This window comes from Hirundo rustica, chromosome 11 (assembly GCF_015227805.2).
Source record: "Hirundo rustica isolate bHirRus1 chromosome 11, bHirRus1.pri.v3, whole genome shotgun sequence".
In the NCBI taxonomy this organism is placed as follows: domain Eukaryota; kingdom Metazoa; phylum Chordata; class Aves; order Passeriformes; family Hirundinidae; genus Hirundo; species Hirundo rustica.
The window spans coordinates 10,390,221-10,404,348 of NC_053460.1; the positions used below are offsets into that span (position 1 = coordinate 10,390,221).

Genomic DNA, 14,128 nt, shown 5'->3' on the forward strand with positions numbered 1-14,128 from the left:
CAAGGGCTATTGTGAATCCATGACTAGGTTATAAACCATTCCTCAACTCCACCCTAGCCCGAGTAGGATTTACCTAATATTCTCTATCAGGACATATTTCAGTTCCAAAATTAACTCGATTTTGTTGCAATTCATTAGAAATGCCATCCTTTCCCACAAAATGCTCAATTCTATAAAATCCAATGACATTTCTCTTAAAATAAAGGCATCTCTGCTGTATTCATCTCAGGCAAATTAGTTTCTTCAAAAGCACGTGAGCTTATTGGGAGGAACACTTGGAAATGATTGCTAAAGAGGAAGGTTGCATGGGGTACATCTTCTAAGACATTGAAGAATGGAAGCAAATGGGAGAGAATGAACAAATTAATGATTAAGGAAGAGGGGTTTTTTTAAAACTTATTCTGGAAGCTCTGTCCAGCTTGGCCTCCCAGGTTCGAGTAATCTTTCACTGTCAACGTATGCCGCGAGATTGATTCAATTAAGATTAGCAACACTAGAGAAAAAAAGTGTCATGGCTTACTTTTGATTAGTATTGTCTTTCCTCCCATCTCACAGTGGCTGTGACCCCTACAACCAAGAGAGTTTAAATATATTAGATGACGTAAATCATTTGTCCCATATGAGTAAGCACAAGAGGAAACAAGCTTAACCACCACTTATATTTTAGATGCTTTTACATCTTTGCTAGGATTCTCTTTTCCATTTCACATATTGAATTTAATTGACTTACGATTAACTCTTACCCATATCTAAAATAGGGGTAATGGTCTAGAGCTGCAAAAAAAGGGCAGGGTACTGAATACAGTTTACTGCATGAAGTAGTGTAATTCCCAATATAATTACCTTTGAAGGTGGATTAGTTTCTATCCCTCTTGCATCTCAAGTGCTTTAAGAGTATATAACGGACACTTAGTTCCCTATCACACATTAGCAGGTAGATTACATTTGAAAATTAGCTGAAGACTCAGGATGTTCATCTCCCTGCTGTCACTAGCATGGCCTACATTTTCTGCTGGTACAAATGGGATAAACTGTCTTGAAAACAATAGAACCAGACATACTTAGAGTAGATGAGAATTTGACTGAAAGCCTGGGTTGGTTTTTTTGGTTGTTTTTTTTTGTTGTTGTTGTTTTGTTTTTTTATTTTTTTGTGGGTTGTTTTTTTTTTTTTCCTTACATCAGAATGAAGAAGGAAGATAATTCCCATATTATCCATTCTAGAGAAAATTATCATGGCATTTTTTTCTATTTTTCACACTCTTCTAGGACACGGAAAGATGAAATAACTTAAATCAGACAGGTATCCTAGGCTTCATGGTAACAGAGATAATGATAGGTAAAGGAGCACAATTTGCTACTGTAGTTATGTTTCTGTCACTGTATAAAAAGGTTTTATTCAGTTCAACAAAATAGACCATAGATCTAGTGCACAGTGCCTTTATGTTTCTGGAGCTACCTATAAATTAAAGGTTAACTATACATCTATTTTTTTTAATAAATCTATTTTAATTACAAACAAACTGGAAGAACAAAATCTCACCTTTAAGTGTTATAACACAAAAACTGCAAAACAATGTTAATCAACAGCAGCTTTTAGGAACATCATCTTGGCCAGCCAGGGGCTGATACTGACACAGAGATGAAGTTTCTTCTGACTTATGCCAAGATTTCAGTTGTGGCACAAAGACGTAAAAGGTACTTACTAGCACTCACAGGGTTTGATAGAAACACACATAAATCACAAATATTTTTTCCTGAGATAGATGAGATGGGATCCTTGTCTGGATCCATGTCAAATGATACTGGTCAAGGGTTTGATAGGTAAAGGACATCAGCATAGCCTTTTATCTTTGCCCCAAATTCATATTCCAAACCAGTCTCGGCATTGAGTGTAATGAAATCAGAAGTCTCAGTTCAGTCCCTAGTGGCATTAGTTCACATTATAAAATCATTACACATCATTTGACAATGTTGTGCACTGTTAGCATAGAGAAGAACTTGTTCTGTGTCTCTGGGGGAGACAGTCCCCACAGAAAAGATCAGGTTTGTGTGTGATGAGGAGGTGCAGGGGGGAGTGCAGCTGGCTGGTTGATAATGAGCACTTTGATGTTTAGCGTTTTTACTCCCTTAACACTCATCAAGACCAATATTTGTCAGAATACAAAGAGGGGAAAAAAGTCAAATTGTTGTTTTCTAAAAGGGCAACTGAGTAACATTTACCTAGTACAAGTTTAAAGAGACATTCAGATGTTGGAAAATGCACAGAATGTATTAAAACAGCTTTGTCTGTTGCTATTCAAAACATCTTTGACTATTGCTAGGCTGGAACTTCAATGTAAAAACATTGATGTTTTCCTATTTCCTTTCTTTTTTCCCCTTTTAAAGGCAGATTTACAGCATAATATCTGATCTCATACACCTGTCACCATGATATTCTCCAAAGGCCCTGAAGACAACGGATCCTTCCAAGTCAAGCAAAAGAGTGAGTGTTTGCAGACTGGGTGTCTAACTCTGCATCTGGGGGATTAGAAAGCTCAGGCAAAGCCTGCCTCAGCTCACGGACTCCCCAGCACACAGTGGGCTGTTTACAGCCTGCTTTCACAGCTTGCAGCACCATGTCTTTAATTACAGGGAAAGAATCCTATCTTTAAGTGTAGTTGAAAAAAATAAGTCTCTTTGCAGGCCACATAACAGGCTCTTTCTCAAGTGGGTTGAGCCACAATTGTAATTGGAATATAAAGAAGCATGGACAAATAACTAAGAAGTTAATTAGCTCTGCAGTTTTAGTTAAATGTTACATTGGCTTTTCAGTCATGGAAAAATCACCAATCCCAAGAGCATGGGTGAAACTATCTGGACAGATGCTGGAAAACCCAGACCCCAGGGGTCACCTAGGGCATCGTAACTGCAAAGGCTGAGGATGGTAAAGTCAGGTAAAGCTGGCTGGAAGCCATCAATTTGCTACAGCGTGAGAACTTCCTCATGTTGGTCCTACAACAACTTGATGCAAGTCAAGACCAGAGAGCTGTCCTGCCCGAGCTGCACGTTCCTGCTCCTCCAGTGGGATGAAATACATCATGGGAACATGGACAGGAGCCAGGGCCAGGATCATACTGGGGAGAGAGGAGCACAGGAGCTCTACTCACACAGGTCCAACCACAGCAGAACCAGGGTCTAATAAGTATGTACTGAACAATCTGGGCTCTGGCCTACCTTAAACATTACAGCAATTGAAGTGATTTACAGTAGACTGAAAAGCCTGTCATGTCCCTTGACGGAAAACTTAGAGTTGAAAACATCTGGGTCTGATTAGCAGCCATCAGCCTAGGGCCCACAAAAGCCATGGCTCAGGCCTAGAACAGCATTAACATCTGGATTTGGAGGCAATTTCACCAAGAAAGTTGCATTTCCTTCTGTGTCAGCCAGTTCTCGAGTTCTTTGATTTGGGCTTCTGCCTCATTTTCATAATTTCTCTGAAATTAATAATTTCTCTGAAATTAGTATACCACGGCTTGTTTTTATTTGTGAGGCTAATGTTCTGATACAGTCTCATACCCAGACTGTTTTAAATAGAGCAACCTTGCTTATGCTTACCCTGATACAATAAAATCAGGAGACCCGACAATACTAAGCACCCTTTAGGTAACTATAAGTTGTTTTATCTACTGTTCATCTCAGTGTAAATATTTTCAAAACAAAGTTAGGGAATAAATGACTATTCCAATTGTTCCAAGTCCTTTCTGCTTTAAATTGCTTCTCCAGCATCTGTAGTCTGGGGCTGGAGGGAGGACAGGTCTGGGAGATATCTGGCTTCATTCACCATTCACTCTTAAATGGTGTAACAGTTTTATGGCCTTTCCTTAATGATCACCCATTGTGTAATGGATTGCCAATCAAGGATCACTTAATGACAAAACAGAATAATTTAACCCCTATTCAAATGACAATGCCCAGAATTGCCCACGTAAATGTCTTTACACAGCAGAAAGTTTTTCGGCGAATGAGGTGAATAACATTAACAAGCTATTATCCTCTAGCTCTTCCTCGCCAGTTACAAAAGACCGACCTTTGAACTTTGAACTTTTCCTTTGACTGATGGCCACCATTATAACATTTTGCGTTAGTCATTTAAAACTGCAGGTGTAGCCACTCACAATACCCAATAAAATGCGTGGGCTTCCAGGGAGGAGAAACCCGGGGCTCGCAGGAACAAAACGGCCAGAATTAGCAAGGGCATTTCCAAAGGATTAATGTCCCGTAACTCTCCCGCAGAAGGAGGGGCCTGGCACAGACCTGCCCGTGTCCCGGAGGGCACATCCCGGCAGCGGCCGGAGCAGCACCTGGCGGCGGCTGTCCCGGAGCGCCCGCCTCGGGGCGGTGCCTCTCACCCACCGCCGGGCTCCGAGACCGCCTTGGGAAGTGTCACTTGGGTTGCTAAATCACACAGACAGCCTTAAAACAGTAGTTATCGCTGCACTGCCGAATACGCCACCGAGGGACAGGTGTGTAGTGCACACCGTCAGCTTTCCCAGTCGGGGAAAGTTGGCGGTATCTCCTTTTTTAGGTGACTGATCATAAACTTATGAAAATCAGAAACATCGTGAACATGATGTTAAGAGACAGGAGCTGATGGGCAAGAGGTCTATAAATGCCTGCTCTTTCAGTGGGATGGACCTAGGAAGGGAGAGGAGGTATTTTCAAATTGGATACAACGCCTAAGAATCTACAATAGGCCAGTGAACACCCTAGGAGCTCTACAGAAACTAAAATTAGTGAATACTTTGCTTATTTTAAACCACAGCCTGGGGTTTAGTGAACTGACACAGTATGGGAGGCACCTGCACTGCACCTCATTCCCTGACAGTGATTTGAGAGTGAAGGAAAAGACAACTTGCAGAGCAAAAGTTACATATGGCACACAGCCCAGGACAGCAAGGCAAGCACCTTACTCCTTACATGTGATCTTTACACTATTTTAAAAAACTGAAACCGATTGAAGGTGAGTGCAAAAAATAAGTAGATGTTCACTGTTTTTCACCAAAAGTGAATTTAAAAGGCAAATCAGTACAACACAACCACTTATTGGAACCAGATTTTAAATTTGTACAGTATTTATAAGACTTGCCTTACAGGAACAAGCTCAATATTTTTTGATTTATTTAGACAGTCTAAAATAAGCCACCTACGTTCCAGATAAAAGTTTCAACATTATGATCAATTCTGTGAGAAAAATATGCCCAAAGTATTTGTCTAGTAATAAATTTAAAGACATTTGAACATGGTTGTGGATATACTGCAATTACAGAAATAAGGAACTTGATCAAATAATGTGTTCACTTTGAATCATTCATGCAGCTCAATTTAAATAATTGAAATACTAACTTTATTAATGTTTTGAGATGAAAATAATAATTTATGTAATAATTTACATAATTAGTATGTAGCAGGAGGTAATCTAATATAAGAAAAGAAGTAAAATAAATCAAATGTTAAGAATTACCACTTGATTGCCACCAACATCTGGGGGAATTTAGGAATTCTAAATGTATACTGTTTTAATTTTTTTTTTCTTGCCATCTTTTGTACTGATGCCTCACAAAACCAGGCTGACTCCATCAGAAAAGGCTTACAGATCTGCTCTCTTGAGTAGCTCCTATAAATGCATATAAATATTACAAAAAAAGTCCTAAACAAACCAGAAAAAAACCCCAAACAAAAAAAACAAGACTTCAAACCTAATAACCAACCAGATAAGTCATAGAGCCTTATGCAAAAGACTTAGAGATGGAGTTCCTGTTTTGGTACACAAATACTCAGAAATTCAAATGAAACCATCTCTCTGTAATACCGAATGGATGGCTCACGGATCCAAACAGGGACCACCAGACCAGCCCATTTCAGTCACTGCTTTAAACAAAGAACAAGTCAGGACTGTCCAAAGTCTTTAAATCCCCAGCAGGTTATCTGAATGAGATGGTCTTTATCATGAAAGAAGTATAAATCCACCTCCACGGTAAACACATTTCTGGCAAGTTCAGTATAGATGATAAAGGAAGAAGGAAAGATTCTTTTTTTTTTTTCTGAGGAGAATCTGGATGTGCATTCCTAGGCATGTTCCTGTCTCTGTTCTTGCTCTGCAAGGAGAAAATATTGCAGCATTAGAGCTACTGGGACAGCTGGGCCAGTAGAGCTTTCACCCAGAATCCCCCAGTTGCACCCCAGTTAGCAAAACTAGACCTAACTAATATATCACATACCTTGACAAAGGGAATGGGAACAAAAGCTGCAACACAATTCGTGTTGTCTGATTCAAGACCAGATTCTAATCACTTCTGGTATCCACCTCCAGCAAGGAATTGAATCTCACTGCCACTGTTTTCTTCCCAATTTTCATTAACATTCTTGTGTTTAACATAAAATACACCCACACATTGTACCAGAAATAATTACATGCTACACGGAAAAGGTTGAGGGACGCTTCAAATAATTGCCTACAGTGTCCCTGGCATGACCAGCAAAGGGCTGAGGGAGAACAGAGGAGGTTTACAAAGAAATCCATGCATATTCTAGAGGCTCACATCGGTTCAGCTTTGCAACAGGTATGTTGGACACACCAATATACACAGCTTGTACATTGAAGTACTTTCTTTGAGGCCAAAGAATCAAAAGAGAAGTTTAGGGAAATACCAAATATTCAAGATCACCGAAAGCCCCCAACTTTGCTTATGAGGTGGGCACAAACCACACTTCTAGCAGGGCTCTCTACTTCCCCAGAACGCCTGTTACAGGTTACCCGAACTGCCTGGCGTCAGCCACAAGCCCTGACCCGCGTGATGCTCCAGCTTGCTGGGGGTGAAGGCGCTCACATATCGCCGCACAGGGATCTGACACGGTCTTATCTCAGGCCTTTTGCTGCTGACATTTGTCACCGGTTCAAAACTTATTATAGCCACCATCTCCGCTTAAATTTACAGATACGTTTTAATTAATGGGGGAAAATGCGTTTATCTCCTCCGAGCAGTGCCTGGCTTCCAAGCGTTTGTTATCTCCGGTGTGAAATTTAGGCTGACAAGAATCAGCGCTTCCCACGCCGCAGCCCAGCGCCGGCGGCCGGGATCGGGGCCGAGAGCTGCTGCGGGATCGGCTGCGGGATCGGGGCCGGGAACGGGGCCGAGAGCTGCTGCGGGATCGGCTGCGGGATCGGCTGCGGGAGCGGGGCCGGGAGCGGGGCCTGGAGCTGCTGCGGGATGGGCTGCGGGAACGGGGCCGAGAGCTGCTGCGGGATCGGCTGCGGGAGCGGGGCCGAGAGCTGCTGCGGGATCGGCTGCGGGAGCGGGGCCGAGAGCTGCTGCGGGATCGGCTGCGGGAGCGGGGCCGAGAGCTGCTGCGGGATCGGCTGCGGGAACGGGGCCGGGAGCTGCTGCGGGAGCGGCTGCGGGAGCGGCTGCGGGAGCTGCTGCCTACCCCAGCCCTGCTCACACCAGTGCGCACAGCACATCTGCCTGGGCTCTGGCAGCTGCGGCCCTGTGACCAATTCAGCCTCAGAGAGTGACATTAGAGCTAAAGAGCTTAATTGTGAGTAAACAATACCGCAGTGGAGCGGTAAACACAGCAGCAGGGACGGAAGGGCCGAGCATTCAGTCACAGATGTGGCCGCTTCGGTGCTTTCACTGAGCATCTCCGTCCCCGTCTGCACGGTCCGACCGGGCGTTCAGAGCCGCCCCCGCCCCTCCTGCCCCAGCCACCGCGGCTGCACCGCTGCTGGGGGAAGGACGCACTGCCCACCGCCCGCCTCACACACAGACAGCGGCGAACAACGCCAGCGGACAGCATCAAGAGCCTGCTAGACACCTCTAATATTTTTCTTAAATAATAACATGTTTCTTTCTTTAAAATTGCCAGCTGACTAAATACGTGCGTCACACCCTCAAAAACACATAGGCCTGGGAAGCCTGGGTACGGATAGTTTGGGAACAAGGGGTTGGTAGACATGATGAGTAATTACGCAGATTTGGGTGCCCTTCAACAAATTGTTTCGAGCTACTGGAGGTGAATCTGAAGAGCTGGAGCAGTCTCTGCCATGGCCACTGTGCCTTCCTTTCCTTCTTCACGAGACAGGATGAGTTCTGAGACTCTGAGAGACTGTGGGGATTATCTGCAGATCCTGTGAAACGGTAAAACACATACACACCAGCTGAATAAAGTTTATGAGGGAAGATACCGAATTCTTGTTCATCATTTTGTTTCTTTCTTTTCCCTTCACTCCCATTTTCATTGCTTATTGATTTTTGTTTCCAGCTGACATACGAGCGACAGCCTACATTAAGACAACAGCAACTGAAGCATCAGGAAAGTCAACATCAGTATATACCATTTAAGAAATCTGCTGTTTGATGATGCACATTTACCACTCCAAGAAGTGCCTTGGGGAAATACAACCACTTCTGAAGGGGGACTAGTACTAGGTGGGTGGGCTTCAAAAAAGCACTGCCCTGCATGATGTCCAGTAGGAGAATCCCTTTCAAAAACAGTGAGATGGATGAGCTGTCATCAACCCACTTCATTCCCTGCCTTGCAGGACACTCACAAAATGGGCAAAGGACAGTTCTGGTTTGTTCCACACACGATAAAAATGCACAAAAAGTGATTGACACGAAGAAACTGCAAGCGTGGTAAATTAACATATGCTTCTGGAAGCACAGAATCTACTAGAATAACTCAGGCGTGTGTATCCTCTAGCTGCTGAAAGACTAACCACCACTTTAAAACTATTGAAATCCCTATATATTGTGAGTATAAGCTCTTAATTAATTTGCCATATTACACGTATCAACAGCTAGACAGAAATGGAGCTTAACAGCAATTTATCTTCAATCCTGTTTTGAAGCCAACACAAATATTTCTACATTTCACCCTGCTTTTGACTCACTATGTAAGTAGAAGCAAAAGGGCCCAAACCACTGCTGACATTAACGTCATAAAAGGTGTAACCTGGCTTAAGTCAATGCCACTGGCTCTTCTTGTGCCAGCGATGAACTGGCATCTCTGCCTTCACTCGTGACACTGCAATTAAGAGAATTTGACGTAAGAATAATTATGAATGAACTCACGAGATTCTCATCCTTTCATGGAGTGTCACAGGCAATAGGTTTGCAGGATCCCAAGGCTGCCTTTCAATTGCTAGGCAGAGACACTCTCCCTTACCTCTTATGGAAAATCAACGGTACCGCCCCACCAAACACACACGCAGTGTACAAACCCTGTATAGAGGTTCCCACCGAGGTGCTCCCACTTCTCCTTAACCCACAGGGGAACAGGAGTCTGCTCTGGGCTGACAGCAGTCTCTTCCAATAACGCTATCCATTGAGGGAGCACATATCCAGCTGGGCTTCTCCATGCAGAGGACACACTCATTAAAGCTACTAGAGGTGCCACGGAATGGAAGATTAAAAACAAAACCAAACCAAGAACTAACTACAATACCACCACCTTCTCACACACACACACACACACACACACACACACACACACAAATCAATCAATCAATAAAATTAAAAAAAAAAAAAAAAAGTAAAAATAAAAGAGGAACATGTGCAGGAATGAAGGATTCCCCAGCTTGCTCTGTCCAGACTTTTCTGCTGAGATTTTTCACCACGAACTTTACCAGGGTTTTGTGCTGCTGAACACAGGCAGCACATACTTTGACTTGCCATGGCATTAGCATTATACCACCAGGGCTCTCAGCCTAGACTTGACTTAAGCAGGTAAATGAGGAATTTCCTCTAGCTTTTGCCATTCAGCTCCATACAAATATTAGTAAGGCAACTCCAAAATCCAGATGCTCAAACCTGAGGAGTGGTTACAGAAGGGCGGCCATCTCCAACAGACTCAACTGAAAGGAGAGAAAACCTTGCTGAGACAGCTGGTCCATATTTGTATTCTCCAGTTTATTCAGTCTTCTTCTGATTATTTCATTAGCTCTTCACTTTTTTAATGAGTGTAATCCCACAACTCCCCAAGCATGCACACTACACAGCCTGTCCCTAGAAATTAACTCCCTCTGCCTTTTACAAAGCTCCCTCACAAACAGACTGCTGTACACACGTATCCATGTAACTAGCACAATTTGCCAATTTGCCAAAGGGTAAAAAACTCTAAGCTCCCTTTATTTGTCTTGCTGCTGAGTGATCTCAGCCACAGTGACTAAGAGTCAAGCAGCGAGCTGTGAGGAGATGCCATGCTGCAGCTATACTCACCTCAGCTACAAGCAGCAGAGCTGCCATCTTGCTAATCAGCTTTAATTTAGCTGTCTCACAGCTTCATAAGTAAATAAAGACTTACTTAGTGTCAGAAATACCAGTATTTAACAGTAGAGTTAAAAAAGTATGGTAATTAAAAGAGTGCCACAAGTCACAGCTCTGTGCAATCCTAACAGATTGTAGGGTTTGCCTTTTTGAACCTCTCAGCACGTTTAGAAACTTGAGTAAAACAACAAAAGGTGTTAATAGCTTTAAGGGGAGCGTCATGCTGATAGATTGCCCATTATGGTTACCCACTCACAGAGAAATGGCAAATAGGTTTGATCAATTCGATTTTAATGCAAAGTGGAACTTGAAAAAACCAGCAATGAGCAAAGAGAAGACCTTTTGTTGCTAATGTGTCTGAAAAAAGGGACTTAATTGAGGTCATAATAATATTATCAGTTATTCACCATCAATAATTCAGCCTTATTTATTACTACATGGTAAAGTTCTGTCAAACAGGAACCGTTCAGGCTTTGTTATACATGTTAACATGAAGCTGGCTGTTGGGTGATTGGTATATATTTCACCAGCTGCTCGAAACTGCGGGATAGCAAGAACTAATGATATTCTTTCTTGGTCCTTGCATTACACAATAGTTAATTTGCTGCATGCAGAAATATACGTTACAAATATAATAGTCCCACATAAAGTATGCATAATAAAAAAAGCATTATATCTGAAACAGTGACTGACTAATCTTGCCTGAGCTATCTGTCATATGGAAAACAATTTCAATTCCTGCATGATTTAGTACTCCTACAGCAGGAGAAACATAAATTCTGCCTTTTCACACAGTTCTAGTCACCTGTGATTAGTTATCTTTAAAAAAATCTAAATGAACGTATAATTGTACAATTACAGATGCAAACTCCAGTGTTAAAATTTAAAATGTATTAGTCTCGTAAAATGGCTCATTAATCTCTGGGTCTTAAAGGACATACTTGTCCGGTAATGAGCCAAATGCAGGAAATATGTGTGTGATGGTAGATGGGGGAATTTTACCTCATAAGTTTGTTCAGATTTTGTTTGTTTGTTTTTTGGATTTTCTTTTTTTTTTTTTTTTTTTTTCTTTAAACCTTAGAATAATTTAATTCCTACAAAATCTGTTTACCAAACACAAAGAAGTTGTCAGTGACAAAGTCAGTTGTAGTTCTCTGGTCATTAACTATGGAAATAAGCTGTTTTGAAGAGATTAGTTTTCCCTTATACATGATATTCATGGATTTATAACAGCTATATAATTACAGACTGGAACTGCAACCAGGGAGGTTGGGCAGGAATATTGATCTTTCTGTGTCTGCTAATGACCACTTCTCCGCTGCCGTGATGGAAGGAAGCTTTCTATTAGATTTTTACTACATTCCTTGAGGAGAGGAAAAAAAAAAAAAAAAAAAAAAAAGGAAAAGCAAGATCATAGGGGCACCTGTGAAAAACAAAGCGCTTCCCACCTAGAGACCGTCTGGCAGCGCTTGGAGCGGGCGGTTCGGGGGCCCAGAGCCAGGGGCGGAGCGCGGGCAGGGCTCGGGGCAGCGGCAGCAGCGCCGGGGGTGATGGATGCGGATCCATCCCTGGGCGGGGGGAGCCCGCAGCCCCTCCGGGAGCTAATCCACTTGGCAGCGGCGAGATGGCTCCTTGAAGGAGCTAAAGTAGACTGACACAATGGCCTGCGAGGCATTAAAATGTAGGAATTAAAAACTGTTAAATTGCACAGAGGGATTCTTAACCTCAGCCCTTTGGCAACACAGTGATGTTTCTTCCCTTTTCTTCTCCCTAGCCTCTTCTTGAAAGTGATTTGCCTTTTTTTTTTTTTTTTTTTTTTTTTTTTCCCTCCAAATGCCTCACTCATCAGGCCACACTAATTCTGGACGCCAGTTCCCTGCCCTACACAAACCCTGTTAATGAAGGGAATAAAGCATCTGAAAGAGTCCCTCGAAAAATAACTGTCTTCTCCTGGCTGCTCCTGCCCCTCTCCTACCCTTCTCCCTTCCCTATTCCACAGCCATGGTCAAAACAGCCGTCATCATTCAAAAGCACATCTGGATTCATGGATCCTTTTGGTCCTGCAAATGTAAGATCTCCAGACAAGCCTTCCTCTGCAACTGGGGCTTTGCAGATTCCCTGCACCATTTGAATGAGGAGGGTGAAGCTCTGTGTTGTTTAAATCGACAAGCAAACGCTCAAAACTATTTTAAACTGGGGACAATTATTGTTTGCCCTGGAGCTTAAATAGATATGGGCCTTTAATATTTTTCCCCTTTTTTTTTTTTTTTTTTTTTTTTTTTTTCCCCTGAAACACAAATTATCCTCAGGCTCAAAAACTGACATGTGGTTCCTGACAATAATAGGGTATCACTCAGCCACTTTGTAGAGAGCTGCCAAAAGAGACAAGTCTCCTTCCCTAGCTGGTGGGTTGGTTTGGGGTTTTTGTTGTTTTTAAACAGCGTGACATTTTAAAAGTTATTAGAGCATTAATGCTGCTTTTTAATGAATAAAGCCTTATAAAACTACTGATATGGAATTAACATAAGTTTACCTCTGAATGCAAGTCTCTTTCTTTTTTTTTTTCTATTTTACTATCCATTACTTCATTAAATCAACACTGAAAAAGACTAGCCTTGCCAAATTTCTCACTGCACATTCCACTGTTTGCCCATGACAGTATTTGAATGTGCTTATTATTTCTAGTAAAGCCCTTATCATTTTCACTGTGAAATTTAAATCACCCTGATCCAACTCTTCTTAGCTAAAGTCAGCTTTATCAACCACAAGAGATGTGGGATTTTAAAAAGATCTGAGTAAATTCACATTGTTTGGATAAACTCATTCAGGGGGTTCAGCAAATGAAAGCTGAAATAGATATGTATTCCAAGGAGGTTATGGACTGTTCGAAAACAAAGAAGTTAAAGCATAATTAAAAAAAAAGGGGGGAAAAAGTTAATAGTATCAGTACCTTTTAATGAGGGCATTCACAGACCAGATTTTGAATTGGTATTTCTGTGCCTCCACAATAATTCGAGTGAAAAGCAATTAAAAAAAAAAAAAAACCCAACCCACAAAACAAACAAACAAAAAAACAGCCACCAAAAAAAAACCAAAACAAAAACAACAACAACAAAAAAAAAACAACCAAACAACAACACAACCCCCCCCCCCCCCCCAAAAACATAAAACTGTTTACACAAAGATTTTTTTTCTACAATCCACTCTGCTATGTTATCTGGTCAGTGTTGTGCTATCAAAAAATGTTAAGGGCTGCATTTATGCATTATGCCACAATTTAAGTAACTGTGTATCATGTATATTTAAAACCATCTCTCTGTAGTTTTAATTATCTCAGTCTGCAGGGAAAAAACGCAGCTCCCATGCCTGAGACCGAAATGAAAGTGCTGCACGCTGACAGCTAAGATGTCTGTCCTAGCTTGTTGAGATTTCCTGTAAAATTTGCATTGAAAAGGCAGCTTTAAATATACTTAAAATAAAAAGAGCATTTGCATCTAATTTGCTACACTTGCAGTATTAAAGTTTTATCTGAATAAAGACATGTCAAATGGATTTATATAGTTAAGCTGATAGCTTTTAAAGTCAACACAGTAACATCAGCTAAATTCAACAAAGTAATGGCAGCAGCTAATGGCATTTATTAGTTTATCATCATTTACTTAAAAACCATAACACAGATCATTTTATTTTCACATTACTGTTTGTGATTCTTTGACTCAGTTTGTATTGATTCCACAAATTATGGCAGAAACTGACATTTATCTAACAGAGTTTTCCAAGCTGTAAATGTTGGCTTTAGTGGGAAGCAATTGAACACTTGCCAC

The 14,128-nt window shown here is 41.7% G+C and overlaps 2 long non-coding RNA genes across 2 annotated transcripts in view; both read right to left on the reverse strand.

Annotated features, from left to right (window-relative positions):
• Positions 1–8,941: 8,941 nt before the first annotated feature.
• On the reverse strand, positions 8,942–10,352 carry LOC131378625 (uncharacterized). The gene is made up of 3 exons (XR_009208227.1): positions 10,257–10,352; positions 9,849–9,892; positions 8,942–9,063 (listed from the first exon to the last, which is right to left on the reverse strand). It is a non-coding gene; the product is annotated as an uncharacterized LOC131378625 (long non-coding RNA).
• Positions 10,353–11,872: 1,520 nt separating this feature from the next.
• Positions 11,873–14,128, reverse strand: part of LOC120758017 (uncharacterized) — a 48,999-nt gene continuing 46,743 nt past the window's right edge. Inside the window, exon 5 of the long non-coding RNA XR_005702744.1 lies at positions 11,873–11,968. This is a non-coding gene — a long non-coding RNA (uncharacterized LOC120758017). The remainder of the gene's footprint in view (positions 11,969–14,128) is intronic.